General features: G+C 41.1%; 3 non-coding genes across 3 annotated transcripts; all 3 read left to right on the forward strand.

Moving 5' to 3' along the window:
• The first annotated feature begins 7157 nt into the window (after positions 1-7157).
• On the forward strand, positions 7158-7229 carry TRNAH-GUG (transfer RNA histidin (anticodon GUG)). The gene has a single exon. It is a non-coding gene; the product is annotated as a tRNA-His (tRNA).
• A 2871-nt stretch (positions 7230-10100) lies between these two features.
• Positions 10101-10172, forward strand: TRNAH-GUG (transfer RNA histidin (anticodon GUG)). Its single transcript has one exon. It is a non-coding gene; the product is annotated as a tRNA-His (tRNA).
• A 1499-nt stretch (positions 10173-11671) lies between these two features.
• Positions 11672-11753, forward strand: TRNAS-AGA (transfer RNA serine (anticodon AGA)). The gene has a single exon. It is a non-coding gene; the product is annotated as a tRNA-Ser (tRNA).
• Positions 11754-12684: the final 931 nt, after the last annotated feature.

A 12684-nucleotide genomic window follows, 5' to 3' on the forward strand; every position in this document is an offset into this window, starting at 1 on the left:
AGAATCTTTTTAACATCGGCTACAATTTCAGAAGTTAACCTTTAGTATTTCTTCCATGTCAGTTTTATAAATAGGTGGCTTATTTTGGTGTCACTATTGCCATATCACATATTTATTATCGCTCCTCCTTTCATATCTTTGCTATAACTCTCATCCTTCATAGCGCTGGTGCAAACGCTTCAAATTATTATACCCTGGCTCTCTCGGTCATACCTGTGCATGCACTTGAAACTTACTTTACCAATAAAAGAAGCAAATAGAGAAATAAAATAAAAGTGCTAGCTGGATTAGGCAAACACACTTCATAAAACTGCATTTTCTTTTCTATTCTCCCCGTGTTACAAGCTAAACTGCTCCCTGTGTAATTTCTCTTAACCTGCTGTTCCTGGAAGAGAATTTCATCTACAAGCTCTTTCTGTGTTTTTTCCTAGTCTTTTCTTTCCCTTTTCTTAGATTTGTAACTGTTCCTTTACGTGCTCTATTCAGGCGCCATTAATCTCATTTGAGCTCCTTGTACCTGCTGCTGTTTTCTCCACACCTCATACTGCCTTTTCCCTCTTTCTCTCTTTCTCTGTGGTTAGTGGCTACTTTCCAAAGCGTCTGATGCCCCAATGTTCCTTCGTCTTGTTGTCAGACGTGAATTTGAAAAGCAACAAAATTAACAAGCCTTTACCACTCACACATGGCAGAAGTTTATACTTTAATTCAATGAGCTAAGAAAAGTGTGTTGTGGGGCCCCTACGAGCCATGGTGCTTGCTTCATCATAATTAGGCATGCAGTCATTAGCCACAGCTCTGATTATGGGTCACTGAGGTCAGTTTCAATAATTCCTCAAAAACCTAACCATGCAGTCCCCCCTAACTGTGTAGTTATCTTGCTTTACTGCTGTTTGTGTGATTAGCTGGGAGGAGCTCACGGCAGCATCCTCCCAATAAAAGTGTAGATGGACCGTTCCTTAACTCTTTCTTGCTTCACATACAGATGGCTTGAGGAGGTACAGGGGAGATGCAGGTCTAATAAACAGAATAGAATATCTGCGCCAGGTGTGTTTCTCTGCATTGGTGTTCCATCACAGGCCCACCAGTGTATGTGTGATCTTTCACTCCTGCCAGTTCACAAGCAGGCGGCCAGGAAACGGTTTCAGCCTATCAACCACTGAGGAGATAAAGCCTTTGTATAAGGAATGAGGAAGCAATGAACACATTCAGCCTATCACAGAAGTAGCCCTGAGTGTTCTGAATTATAATTTCTTCATGTCACTGTATGTTATTGAGCCCAAGTAGCTCGCCGTGATCGTATAGCGGTTAGTACTCTGCGTTGTGGCCGCAGCAACCTTGGTTTGAATCCGAGTCACGGCATTGTGGTTGGCAATGTCACTGCAGTTGGGTTTTTCCTTTACAGAATTCCCAAATGTACCAGTTGTTTTTGTAAAATGTCTATTAAAAACAGATCCTTTTCAATATTTAAATGATCTATCGTCAAATTATTTAAACACACATGATTATAAGATGTAGGTATACTGTACTTACTGACATAAATTATCATTCTTGAACATATTTGCGGTAAGGGGAGCGGAGCTCTCCCCCAGGCCAATCAGAATGCAGATGAATGCAGTTGCAGTTGAGTGACCTGTGTTGTGGCTGTCTACAGGGAATGCACATATGTAGCTGTCTCGCAGCCCAATCCAGACGTCAATTAAAGACAGGTTTTCATGCAAATAGAGCAGTAAGTGCAGAGAAATGCTCACTCTCTAAAAATGGCATTTATACAATAGTAAGATTAAATCCAACCTCACCAGTAGATAGGATTTATCAATAAATAAATAAGGCTTCTCCTCTCTGATATGGAATTACCCCCCAAAAAGTATAAGGGAATACCCAATGCTAACCTATGAGAGGGGCAGACCTCACAGTAGTGAAAAATGTAATAGACTGTTTGATACTACTAGGACATACAAACTACCACAGTACATGTCTTACCTTTTACTTACATAGCATGATGCCCCTAGGACTACCTAGGGCCTACCTTAGGGGTTACTGATATGTAATAAAATTGGAGTTTAAGGCTTGGCAAGTAGTTTTAAATGCCAAGTCGAAGTGGCAGTACACTGCAGCACAGGCACTGCAGTAGCAGGCTTGAGACAGGTTTGAAATGCTATTTCTTTGGGCGGCACAATCAGTCCCTGGGTATATGGTATACCACTTTACAAGGGGCTTTCAAGTAAATTAAATCTGTCAGTCAGGTATACTCCAATTATACACATGATTAGGGAAGAAGCACGTGCACTTCAGCACTGATTAGTAGCGATAAAGTGATCAGAGTCCTAAGGCCAACAAAAAGATACAGCAAAATGCGGAGGTGAAAAGCAATAAGGTGTGGTTGGGACCACCTTAAGAATGCAAGGTCTAACAAAAACGAACTAAGGATAACATGAGTAAAACATCAGGTTTCTCTACAGCATTTGGTGAGACAAGTGGGCCTTCTAAATGTAATCTTTCCCGGACCCCTTTATTATATAGCTCTTCAAGGAAAAAATATAAAGCACTTACAAAGGAGCCTCAAATACTCAAAGATGGTAGACTTTTGTAATATGGGCCATATACTAAAAGCAGCAGGAAAACAGAGTGCAATAGGGTCCAAAAAACTTGAGTGACCCATGAGAGTATGCATGCAAGATTATGGTAATCCAAACTAGAGATATACTCCTGCAATTTTTGTTTTTAGGAGAGAATGTGCCTGCTGAAAAAAACACTTTTTAAAAAGTGCATTGCAGAATATCAGGAATGTGCTGTGGGACACCTTGAAAACTTGCATACAGATTATGTGTACACGCCTTACAGTCAGTTGTTTTGGCCGAGTGGTTAAGGCGATGGACTAGAAATCCCTTGGGGTCTCCCCGCGCAGGTTCGAATCCTGCCGACAACGAGAATCTTTTTAACATCGGCTACAATTTCAGAAGTTAACCTTTAGTATTTCTTCCATGTCAGTTTTATAAATAGGTGGCTTATTTTGGTGTCACTATTGCCATATCACATATTTATTATCGCTCCCCCTTTCATATCTTTGCTATAACTCTCGTCCTTCATTAGCGCTGGTGCAAACGCTTTAAATTATTATACCCTGGCTCTCTCGGTCATACCTGTGCATGCACTTGAAACTTACTTTACCAATAAAAGAAGCAACTAGAGAAATAAAATAAAAGTGCTAGCTGGATTAGGCAAACACACTTCATAAAACTGCATTTTCTTTTCTATTCTCCCCGTGTTACAAGCCTAACTGCTCCCTGTGTAATTTCTCTTAACCTGCTGTTCCTGGAAGAGAATTTCATCTACAAGCTCTTTCTGTGTTTTTTCCTAGTCTTTTCTTTCCCTTTCTTAGATTTGTAACTGTTCCTCTACGTGCTCTATTTAGGCGCCATTAATCTCATTTGAGCTCCTTGTACCTGCTACTGTTTTCTCCACACCTCATACTGTCTTTTCCCTCTTTCTCTCTTTCTCTGCGGTTGGTGGCTACTTTCCAAAGCGTCTGATGCCCCAATGTTCCTTCGTCTTGTTGTCAGACGTGAATTTGAAAAGCAACAAAATTAACAAGCCTCTACCACTCACACATGGCAGAAGTTTATACTTTAATTCAATGAGCTAAGAAAAGTGTGTTGTGGGGCCCCTACGAGCCATGGTGCTTGCTTCATCATAATTAGGCATGTAGTCATTAGCCACAGCTCTGATTATGGGTCACTGAGGTCAGTTTCAATAATTCCTCAAAAACCTAACCATGCAGTCCCTCCTAACTGTGTAGTTATCTTGCTTTACTGCTGTTTGTGTGATTAGCTGGGAGGAGCTCATGGCAGCATCCTCCCAATAAAAGTGAAGATGGACCGTTCCTTAACTCTTTCTTGCTTCACATACAGATGGCTTGAGGAGGTACAGGGGAGATGCAGGTCTAATAAACAGAATAGAATATCTGCGCCAGGTGTGTTTCTCTGCATTGGTGTCCCATCACAGGCCCACCAGTGTATGTGTGATCTTTGACTCCTGCCAGTTCACAAGCAGGCGGCCAGGAAACGGTTTCAGCCTATCAACCACTGAGGAGATAAAGCCTTTGTATAAGGAATGAGGAAGCAATGAACACATTCAGCCTATCACAGGAGTAGCCCTGAGTGTTCCGAATTATAATTTCTTCATGTCACTGTACATTATTGAGCCCAAGTAGCTCGCCGTGATCGTATAGTGGTTAGTACTCTGCGTTGTGGCCGCAGCAACCTCGGTTTGAATCCGAGTCACGGCATTGTGGTTGGCAATGTCACGGCAGTTGGGTTTTTCCTTTACAGAATTCCCAAATGTACCAGTTGTTTTTGTAAAATGTCTATTAAAAACAGATCCTTTTCAATATTTAAACGATCTAACGACAAATTATTTAAACACACATGATTATAAGATGTAGGTATACTGTACTTACTGACATAAATTATCGTTCTTGAACATATTTGGGGTAAGGGGAGCAGAACTCCTCCCCAGGCCAATCAGAATGCAGATGAATGCAGTTGCAGTTGAGTGACCTGTGTTGTGGCTGTCTACAGGGAATGCACATATGTAGCTGTCTCGCAGCCCAATCCAGACGTCAATTGAAGACAGGTTTTCATGCAAATAGAGCAGTAAGTGCAGAGAAATGCTCACTCTCTAAAAATGGCATTTATACAATAGTAAGATTAAATCCAACCTCACCAGTAGATAGGATTTATCAATAAATAAATAAAGCTTCTCCTCTCTGATATGGAATTACCCCCCAAAAAGTATAAGGGAATACCCAATGCTAACCAATGAGAGGGGCAGACCTCACAGTAGTGAAAAAATGTAATAGACTGTTTGATACTACTAGGACATACAAACTACCACAGTACATGTCTTACCTTTTACTTACATAGCATGATGCCCCTAGGACTACTTAGGGCCTACCTTAGGGGTTACTGATATGTAATAAAATTGGAGTTTAAGGCTTGGCAAGTAGTTTTAAATGCCAAGTCGAAGTGGCAGTACACTGCAGCACAGGCACTGCAGTAGCAGGCTTGAGACAGGTTTGAAATGCTGTTTCTTTGGGTGGCACAATCAGTCCCTGGATATATGGTATACCACTTTACAAGGGGCTTTCAAGTAAATTAAATCTGTCAGTCAGGTATACTCCAATTATACACATGATTAGGGAAGAAGCACGTGCACTTCAGCACTGATTAGTAGCGATAAAGTGATCAGAGTCCCAAGGCCAACAAAAAGATACAGCAAAATGCGGAGGTGAAAAGCAATAAGGTGGGGTTGGGACCACCTTAAGAATGCAAGGTCTAACAAAAACGAACTAAGGATAACATGAGTAAAACATCAGGTTTTTCTACAGCATTTGGTGAGACAAGTGGGCCTTCTTTTATCTTCCATAAATGCAATCTTTCCTGGACCCCTTTATTAGAATGCTCTTCAAGGAAAAAATATAAAGCACTTACAAAGGAGCCTCAAATACTCAAAGATGGTAGACTTCTGTAATACGGGCCATATACTAAAAGCAGCACGAAAACAGAGTGCAATAGGGTCCAAAAAACTTGAGTGACCCATGAGAGTATGCATGCAAGCCTATGGTATTCCAAACTAGAGATATACGCATGCAATTTTTGTTTTTAGGAGAGAATGTGCCTGCTGAAAAAAAACATTATTTTTAAAAAGTGCATTGCAGAATATCAGGAATTTGCTGTGGGACACCTTGAAAACTTGCATACAGATTATTTGCACACACCTTACAGTCAGTTGTTGTGGCCGAGTGGTTAAGGAGATGGACTAGAAATCCATTGGGGTCTCCCCGCGCAGGTTCGAATCCTGCCGACAACGAGAATCTTTTTAACATCGGCTACAATTTCAGAAGTTAACCTTTAGTATTTCTTCCATGTCAGTTTTATAAATAGGTGGCTTATTTTGGTGTCACTATTGCCATATCACATATTTATTATCGCTCCCCCTTTCATATCTTTGCTATAACTCTCGTCCTTCATTAGCGCTGGTGCAAACGCTTCAAATTATTATACCCTGGCTCTCTCGGTCATACCTGTGCATGCACTTGAAACTTACTTTACCAATAAAAGAAGCAAATAGAGAAATAAAATAAAAGTGCTAGCTGGATTAGGCAAACACACTTCATAAAACAGCATTTTCTTTTCTATTCTCCCCCGTGTTACAAGCTTAACTGCTCCCTGTGTAATTTCTCTTAACCTGCTGTTCCTGGAAGAGAATTTCATCTACAAGCTCTTTCTGTGTTTTTTCCTTGTCTTTTCTTTCCCTTTTCTTAGATTTGTAACTGTTCCTTTACGTGCTCTATTTAGGCGCCATTAATCTCATTTGAGCTCCTTGTACCTGCTGCAGTTTTCTCCACACCTCATACTGTCTTTTCCCTCTTTCTCTCTTTCTCTGCGGTTGGTGGCTACTTTCCAAAGCGTCTGATGCCCCAAAGTTCCTTGGTCTTGTTGTCAGACGTGAATTTGAAAAGCAACAAAATTAACAAGCCTTTACCACTCACACATGGCAGAAGTTTATACTTTAATTCAATGAGCTAAGAAAAGTGTGTTGTGGGGCCCCTACGAGCCATTGTGCTTGCTTCATCATAATTAGGCATGCAGTCATTAGCCACAGCTCTGATTATGGGTCACTGAGGTCAGTTTCAATAATTCCTCAAAAACCTAACCGTGCATTCCCCCCTAACTTTGTAGGTATCTTGCTTTACTGCTGTTTGTGTGATTAGCTGGGAGGAGCTCACGGCAGCATCCTCCCAATAAAAGTGTAGATGGACCGTTCCTTAACTCTTTCTTGCTTCACATACAGATGGCTTGAGGAGGTACAGGGGAGATGCAGGTCTAATAGACAGAATAGAATATCTGCACCAGGTGAGTTTCTCTGCATTGGTGTCCCATCACAGGCCCACCAGTGTATGTGTGATCTTTGACTCCTGCCAGTTCACAAGCAGGCGGCCAGGAAACGGTTTCAGCCTATCAACCACTGAGGCGATAAAGCCTTTGTTTAAGGAATGAGGAAGCAATGAACACATTCAGCCTATCACAGGAGTAGCCCTGAGTGTTCCGAATTATAATTTCTTCATGTCACTGTACGTTATTGAGCTCAAGTAGCTCGCCGTGATCGTATAGTGGTTAGTACTCTGCGTTGTGGCCGCAGCAACCTCGGTTCGAATCCGAGTCACGGCATTGTGGTTGGCAATGTCACGGCAGTTGGGTTTTTCCTTTACAGAATTCCCAAATGTACCAGTTGATTTTGTAAAATGTCTATTAAAAACAGATCCTTTTCAATATTTAAACGATCTAACGACAAATTATTTAAACACACATGATTATAAGATGTAGGTATACTGTACTCACTGACATAAATTATCGTTCTTGAACATATTTGCGGTAAGGGGAGCGTAGCTCTCCCCCAGGCCAATCAGAATGCAGATGAATGCAGTTGCAGTTGAGTGACCTGTGTTGTGGCTGTCTACAGGGAATGCACATATGTAGCTGTCTCGCAGCCCAATCCAGACGTCAATTGAAGACAGGTTTTCATGCAAATAGAGCAGTAAGTGCAGAGAAATGCTCACTCTCTAAAAATGGCATTTATACAATAGTAAGATTAAATCCAACCTCACCAGTAGATAGGATTTATCAATAAATAAATAAAGCTTCTCCTCTCTGATATGGAATTACCCCCCAAAAAGTATAAGGGTATACCCAATGCTAACCTATGAGAGGGGCAGACCTCACAGTAGTGAAAAATGTAATAGACTGTTTGATACTACTAGGACATACAAACTACCACAGTACATGTCTTACCTTTTACATACATAGAATGATGCCCCTAGGACTACCTAGGGCCTACCTTAGGGGTTACTGGTATGTAATAAAATTGGAGTTTAAGGCTTGGCAAGTAGTTTTAAATGCCAAGTCGAAGTGGCAGTACACTGCAGCACAGGCACTGCAGTAGCAGGCTTGAGACAGGTTTGAAATACTATTTCTTTGGGCGGCACAATCAGTCCCTGGGTATATGGTATACCACTTTACAAGGGGCTTTCAAGTAAATTAAATCTGTCAGTCAGGTATACTCCAATTATACACATGATTAGGGAAGAAGCATGTGCACTTCAGCACTGATTAGTAGCAATAAAGTGATCAGAGTCCTAAGGCCAACAAAAGGATACAGCAAAATGCGGAGGTGAAAAGCAATAAGGTGGGGTTGGGACCACCTTAAGAATGCAAGTTCTAACAAAAACGAACTAAGGATAACATGAGTAAAACATCAGGTTTCTCTACAGCATTTGGTGAGACAAGTGGGCCTTCTTTTATCTTCCATAAATGCAATCTTTACCGGACCCCTTTATTATATAGCTCTTCAAGGAAAAAATATAAAGCACTTACAAAGGAGCCTCAAATACTCAAAGATGGTAGACTTCTGTAATACGGGCCATATACTAAAAGCAGCACAAAAACAGAGTGCAATAGGGTCCAAAAAACTTGAGTGACCCATGAGAGTATGCATGCAAGCCTATGGTATTCCAAACTAGAGATATACGCATGCAATTATTTTTTTTAGGAGAGATTGTGCCTGCTGAAAAAAAACATTATTTTTAAAAAGTGCATTGCAGAATATCAGGAATTAGCTGTGGGACACCTTGAAAACTTGCATACAGATTATGTGCACACACCTTACAGTCAGTTGTTGTGGCCGAGTGTTTAAGGCGATGGACTAGAAATCCATTGGGGTCTCCACGCGCAGGTTCGAATCCTGCCGACAACAAGAATCTTTTTAACATCGGCTACAATTTCAGAAGTTAACCTTTAGTATTTCTTCCATGTCAGTTTTATAAATAGGTGGCTTATTTTGGTGTCACTATTGCCATATCACATATTTATTATCGCTCCCCCTTTCATATCTTTGCTATAACTCTCGTCCTTCATTAGCGCTGGTGCAAACGCTTCAAATTATTATACCCTGGCTCTCTCGGTCATACCTGTGCATGCACTTGAAACTTACTTTACCAATAAAAGAAGCTAATAGAGAAATAAAATAAAAGTGCTAGCTGGATTAGGCAAACACACTTCATAAAACGGCATTTTCTTTTCTATTCTCCCCCGTGTTACAAGCTTAACTGATCCCTGTGTAATTTCTCTTAACCTGCTGTTCCAGGAAGAGAATTTCATCTACAAGCTCTTTCTGTGTTTTTTCCTAGTCTTTTCTTTCCCTTTTCTTAGATTTGTAACTGTTCCATTACGTGCTCTATTTAGGCGCCATTAATCTCATTTGAGCTCCTTGTACCTGCTGCTGTTTTCTCCACACCTCATACTGTCTTTTCCCTCTTTCTCTCTTTCTCTGCGGTTGGTGGCTACTTTCCAAAGCGTCTGATGCCCCAAAGTTCCTTTGTCTTGTTGTCAGACGTGAATTTGAAAAGCAACAAAATTAACAAGCCTTTACCACTCACACATGGCAGAAGTTTATACTTTAATTCAATGAGCTAAGAAAAGTGTGTTGTGGGGCCCCTACAAGCCATGGTGCTTGCTTCATCATAATTAGGCATGCAGTCATTAGCCACAGCTCTGATTATGGGTCACTGAGGTCAGTTTCAATAATTCCTCAAAAACCTAACCATGCAGTCCCCCCTAACTGTGTAGTTATCTTGCTTTACTGCTGTTTGTGTGATTAGCTGGGAGGAGCTCACGGCAGCATCCTCCCAATAAAAGTGTAGATGGACCGTTCCTTAACTCTTTCTTGCTTCACATACAGATGGCTTGAGGAGGTACAGGGGAGATGCAGGTCTAATAAACAGAATAGAATATCTGCGCCAGGTGTGTTTCTCTGCATTGGTGTCCCATCACAGGCCCACCAGTGTATGTGTGATCTTTGACTCCTGCCAGTTCACAAGCAGGCGGCCAGGAAACGGTTTCAGCCTATCAACCACTGAGGAGATAAAGCCTTTGTATAAGGAATGAGGAAGCAATGAACACATTCAGCCTATCACAGGAGTAGCCCTGAGTGTTCCGAATTATAATTTCTTCATGTCACTGTAAGTTATTGAGCCCAAGTAGCTCGCCGTGATCGTATAGTGGTTAGTACTCTGCGTTGTGGCCGCAGCAACCTCGGTTCGAATCCGAGTCACGGCATTGTGGTTGGCAATGTCACGGCAGTTGGGTTTTTCCTTTACAGAATTCCCAAATGTACCAGTTGATTTTGTAAAATGTCTATTAAAAACAGATCCTTTTCAATATTTAAACGATCTAACGACAAATTATTTAAACACACATGATTATAAGATGTAGGTATACTGTACTTACTGACATAAATTATCGTTCTTGAACATATTTGCGGTAAGAGGAGCGGAGCTCTCCCCCAGGCCAATCAGAATGCAGATGAATGCAGTTGCAGTTGAGTGACCTGTGTTGTGGCTGTCTACAGGGAATGCACATATGTAGCTGTCTCGCAGCCCAATCCAGACGTCAATTGAAGACAGGTTTTCATGCAAATAGAGCAGTAAGTGCAGAGAAATGCTCACTCTCTAAAAATGGCATTTATACAATAGTAAGATTAAATCCAACCTCACCAGTAGATAGGATTTATCAATAAATAAATAAAGCTTCTCCTCTCTGATATGGAATTACCCCACAAAAAGTATAAGGGAATACCCAATGCTAACCTATGAGAGGGGCAGACCTCACAGTAGTGAAATATGTAATAGACTGTTTGATACTACTAGGACATACAAACTACCACAGTACATGTCTTACCTTTAACTTACATAGCATGATGCCCCTAGGACTACCTAGGGCCTACCTTAGGGGTTACTGATATGTAATAAAATTGGAGTTTAAGGCTTGGCAAGTAGTTTTAAATGCCAAGTCGAAGTGGCAGTACACTGCAGCACAGGCACTGCAGTAGCAGGCTTGAGACAGGTTTGAAATGCTATTTCTTTGGGCGGCACAATCAGTCCCTGGGTATATGGTATACCACTTTACAAGGGGCTTTCAAGTAAATTAAATCTGTCAGTCAGGTATACTCCCATTATACACATGATTAGGGAAGAAGCACGTGCACTTCAGCACTGATTAGTAGCGATAAAGTGATCAGAGTCCTAAGGCCAACAAAAAGATACAGCAAAATGCGGAGGTGAAAAGCAATAAGGTGGGGTTGGGACCACCTTAAGAATGCAAGGTCTAACAAAAACGAACTAAGGATAACATGAGTAAAACATCAGGTTTCTCTACAGCATTTGGTGAGACAAGTGGGCCTTCTTTTATCTTCCATAAATGCAATCTTTCCCGGACCCCTTTATTATATAGCTCTTCAAGGAAAAAATATAAAGCACTTACAAAGGAGCCTCAAATACTCAAAGATGGTAGACTTCTGTAATATGGGCCATATACTAAAAGCAGCACGAAAACAGAGTGCAATAGGGTCCAAAAAACTTGAGTGACCCATGAGAGTATGCATGCAAGCCTATGGTATTCCAAACTAGAGATACACGCATGCAATTTTTGTTTTTAGGAGAGAATGTGCCTGCTGAAAAAAACATTATTTTTAAAAAGTGCATTGCAGAATATCAGGAATTTGCTGTGGGACACCTTGAAAACTTGCATACAGATTATGTGCACACGCCTTACAGTCAGTTGTTGTGGCCGAGTGGTTAAGGCGATGGACTAGAAATCCATGGGGGTCTCCCCGTGCAGGTTCGAATCCTGCCGACAACGAGAATATTTTTAACATCGGCTACAATTTCAGAAGTTAACCTTTAGTATTTCTTCCATGTCAGTTTTATAAGTAGGTGGCTTATTTTGGTGTCACTATTGCCATATCACATATTTATTATTGCTTCCCCTTTCATATCTTTGCTATAACTCTCGTCCTTCATTAGCGCTGGTGCAAACGCTTCAAATTATTATACCCTGGCTCTCTCGGTCATACCTGTGCATGCACTAGAAACTTACTTTACCAATAAAAGAAGCAAATAGAGAAATAAAATAAAAGTGCTAGCTGGATTAGGCAAACACACTTCATAAAACTGCATTTTCTTTTCTATTCTCCCCCGTGTTACAAGCTTAACTGCTCCATGTGTAATTTCTCTTAACCTGCTGTTCCTGGAAGAGAATTTCATCTACAAGCTCTTTCTGTATTTTTTCCTAGTCTTTTCTTTCCCTTTTCTTAGATTTGTAACTGTTCCTTTACGTGCTCTATTTAGGCGCCATTAATCTCATTTGCGCTCCTTGTACCTGCTGCTGTTTTCTCCACACCTCATACTGGCTTTTCCCTCTTTCTCTCTTTCTCTGCGGTTGGTGGCTACTTTCCAAAGCGTCTGATGCCCCAAAGTTCCTTCGTCTTGTTGTCAGACGTGAATCTGAAAAGCAACAAAATTAACAAGCCTTTACCACTCACACATGGCAGAAGTTTATACTTTAATTCAATGAGCTAAGAAAAGTGTGTTGTGGGGCCCCTACAAGCCATGGTGCTTGCTTCATCATAATTAGGCATGCAGTCATTAGCCACAGCTCTGATTATGGGTCACTGAGGTCAGTTTCAATAATTCCTCAAAAACCTAACCATGCAGTCCCCCCTAACTGTGTAGTTATCTTGCTTTACTGCTGTTTGTGTGATTAGCTGGGAGGAGCTCACGGCAGCATCCTC

Source organism: Lissotriton vulgaris, unplaced genomic scaffold (assembly GCF_964263255.1).
Source record: "Lissotriton vulgaris unplaced genomic scaffold, aLisVul1.2 SCAFFOLD_301, whole genome shotgun sequence".
Lineage (NCBI taxonomy): Eukaryota > Metazoa > Chordata > Amphibia > Caudata > Salamandridae > Lissotriton > Lissotriton vulgaris.